Source organism: Mastomys coucha, unplaced genomic scaffold (genome assembly GCF_008632895.1).
Source record: "Mastomys coucha isolate ucsf_1 unplaced genomic scaffold, UCSF_Mcou_1 pScaffold8, whole genome shotgun sequence".
In the NCBI taxonomy this organism is placed as follows: domain Eukaryota; kingdom Metazoa; phylum Chordata; class Mammalia; order Rodentia; family Muridae; genus Mastomys; species Mastomys coucha.
The window spans coordinates 51,223,864-51,227,835 of record NW_022196914.1 but is presented as its reverse complement, the minus strand read 5'-3'; positions in this window follow the sequence as shown (position 1 = coordinate 51,227,835).

The following is a 3,972-nucleotide window of genomic DNA, read 5'->3' as shown; positions in this document are numbered from 1 at the left end:
CCTTGTTCTCTTGAAACTTCATGCTTTAGATAGACATCACCTCATTTTAGCTTCATCACAGCTTTCTGTGTTGGATCTCTTTTGAAGGCCGGGCTCTCCAGGGAACTACATCTGTCTGAGTGTGTGGTCATCTTTGGGTTAGGCCTTCTCTCCCACGAACTGCCCCCAAACACCCTCTTTCCTCCCTCAGCCTTCCTGTTGCCTGCCAAGCTATGATCCATTTCTTCTTTTGGGAAGTTCCCGTTGCTCCACCCACAGCCAATAAATTGAAGGCCTTTCACCTCTGACCTCCTCCAGCTGGGATCTTTCTGCCATGCCAGTGGTGTTTTATTGAGTGCGCATGCCTATAGGGCGTCTGCTCACTATCTCCTCCATTTATCAGTCATGATATTTTGGGATATTTTGAGCTGTTTTTTTCCTTGCCGATTCTTCTGACATCTGTATCACTGTGCCTCTGCGTGTGCCGGATGTGAGGATCCAACCCAGGAACTTTCCTTTGGTAAATGGTACTTCTCACCCCAGGGCAGTGTGCAGACTGTCTACACTGTGGAGACTGGGGTAGAAGAGGGCTTGAGAAGCTAGTCTGTCCTAGGGGAAGTCATGGGGACAGCTGTGTCAGTCAAGGCTCTCCCCTTTATGTTCCCCCTTACAAGGCGACTTAAACACTGTACTGACAGCGGAATGACTGACTCACTGGGTCATAGGAATGTCAGGCAGATGATACAGTCAGCTTGGAATCCCAGGTCACCATTTTCACCATTTAAAATATTTTGTGCCGTCACTGCTTTTTTTTTTTTTTTAATTTTTTTGCGGAAACCTTCTTTTCTGGAACTTGAATGACTAAGTCGTCAGTTTCTTTTCCTGAACACACTGTCTGGGACAGCAGCTGACTATGTTTTTCTTTTTGCCTCCATTACTTTTCTTCCTCCAAATACTGCTGGAAAATTTTAGCTACATTGTCTGACCTGCGGATTAGATTTTGGATTTATAACAGACTGAAGAAAGCTCTTCTCACTGGGAATAGAGTGTGAGGTAAGAGGAGCTGGGGTTCTGAAGTTGGGAAACAATGTCTGCTTTTATCTTTGAGGCCATGGTTTAGGAGAGGTGACATTATCCTAGGATTACATGCCTGGCTAGTGGAATATATAGTTCTGCCTGGCATTAGTCATAGCTAGCGAGACAAGAGTAAAGTTCCCGTTAGGCAGTAAGGGCAGGGTCCATTGAATCATAAGTGGTGAAAGCATAATGACCACTCCCCTGCTGGGACAAATGACATGGAGTCACTTCTGCAGTGAGGCCGAGGAAATACATGTCAGGGTATATGGACCCATTCCTGATTGACCTGCGATGACCCTAGATGAGACCAGTCTCAATAAACATTTCCTTAGACCTATCATAAGACCTATCAAAGGCCACTGCACAGGGCAGTGTATCGGTGTTCCTCCCCTGGAACTCCACTCAGAAGTGGAGCTGTTGGAAGCTCTTTTTCACTTTTTCTTAATAAATCTACATTTGTTCTCTTTGGTCTTTGCCCATGTGTCCTTATTCTTCCTAGATGTGAGGCCACACATGTGAAAGCTACAAGCTGGTTCTGGTCACCATTGATTGCCCTGTACCCCAAGCTCCCCAAGACCAAGGAAATTTTCTTTGCTCTGGAGAAAAACCAAAACCAAAACCAAAACCAAAATAAAAAGCTAGAAGGAAACCATATCAGTAGCCTTCTCACCTTCCATGGTTCCTCTGCCACACACCAAAGGGCAAGCTCTGTTTTTGTTCTCCTATCTTTATTTACATATATAATTATTTTATTATATATATCATATATATAATTTCATATATATGAGTCACCTGTTCTGTTTAATCAAAGCATCAAGTTACCATTTTATTATACTATACTTTATATTACTATAGCTTAAAATGATCACATTTCTGTTTTCACACTATAGCTAAGCCATTTGAAGGCATTTAACTTTAGAGTTAGGGCTCCTGATATGCCTTTAGTGCCCTTTGCACAGGAGTGGGTGGGGAAACCATAGACTTGAGACTCAGTCAGACGCAAAATCAAAGCTCACTCTAAAGCAGAATAAACTCACAGCAAATTGTCAAGCTATAATGTCCAAAGAATGAAGTGGTAGAGGGTTGTGAAGGGATAGTAAACTGGAGCAAGATGAGAACATGGGCAAACTGAAACAAGATACAGATATGTTTGGGAGATGGAAGTAAAGTTCTGGGAAATAAATGAGAACAAATGACATGATTTTAATGGGAGGACATGGTTTCTGAGTATAATGAATGCACACAGCCATGTATCCTAATTTTATAGTATTGTTCCTCTCTATAAAATATTTCTGTCAAAATGAGTTCAAATTTGATTGAAAATTATTCCATAGAAATCTACAGAAATACATTGAAAGGAGAAAAGATTGTCCTTGGTTATATTTCATAACAAACTTATATCAGTCTGCTGACTGGAAATTGAATATAACTTGAATATATCTGGAATATACTTTAGTGTTTTGGCATATATGCAAAGCATGTGTATAATGCAGTGCATATAGTTTGATATAATATCTGCATATGTATATATAAAAGCATACATAACATGGCAACATATTTTAATCATTAAAATAGTTATTTTTAAATAAGTGATTATTATATGCTTCTTATATATTTTCTTCATTAATAAAGTTCATGTGAAAATTTTGGTTGAAATTACTAAAACATCTTAAAAATACTGCATTGAGTCTGCCGTTGACTTATATGGATAAATGATGAAGTGTTCACTAAATCAAATACTTCCTAAGCTTGTCCATTTGCATACTACTGTAGCAAGTAAGAAAGAAACATAATTCTGGAGGAGAAACTATTAAATAATACTAAAGTGATGAGGAAAGTTGCAGTTGTGAACATTGCCAAATGAAATTAGCAGATGTGAGTTGTAGGGTGTAGGGTCATTCCGTGGCTTTATGAAAAACGACTTTGAATTCATCCGTGAATATGGTACATGTGGGTAGATAGAACAGTGCAGCTTGCTGACCGTGTTATCAGTCGGTTAGTAGAACATTTTAACAGGAATTAACATTTCTGTAGGAGAAAATGTGATTTGGACTGTAAAATGAAGAACTTTGAATGTTAGACTAATAATTTTGAACAATGAAGTTATTGAAAGCTTCAACAGACGTTTCTTATCACATGTTTTCTCTGCCTTCACCCAAATCACATTTATTGCTTAACAGATATTAATAAGAGACACTGTATGTCTTATAAGAAAATAAAAAACATGATTTTTACCTTCAATCTTTAATCTTTATTGTGTTTATATATGTATAATATTTCACTGGAAAATATGTATATATAAATGACTATTTTTTTAAAAAAAACTTTTATTGCATTATGATGAGAAAAGTTACATGATTTCAATTTATCTGAATTTGTTAACATTTAAAAACATATTTCAATGAAATATAATTGAATCACATTCTTGTTTCCCTTTTGTACCACTGCTCTTCCCAAAGACCCCCCTTCAATACCTACAATATCTTTCTTATCATATTCCTTAAAATTTATAGAATATTATAATAATAAAAATAAGTATAAAAGTTGTTTGATATAAAACAACAATCAATTTAACAGTCTTATATAGGTGCTCGTCTATAGCCATAGTGAAAATACATTTTTCTCAACATAAATTTTAAATAACTCCAAACATATTAACTGTATACTTAAAAATAATACATCACTACTAGTATTTTCTTAAATGAACATGAATATATAAAGTTTTTTTGTTTGTTTTGTATTTAGTAGAGTTTAAAATCTTGGCTCTTACTGTGGTACAAGCCAAAAATAAGAACAATTTTTAGACATTGGGTTTCATTGTAATAAGGCTGTATTTCAATGACACTCGCATCACCAAAGGATTTTACCTCCATCATAGCTGAGAGTTGATAGTTCTGCTGCACCAAGAAATGAATT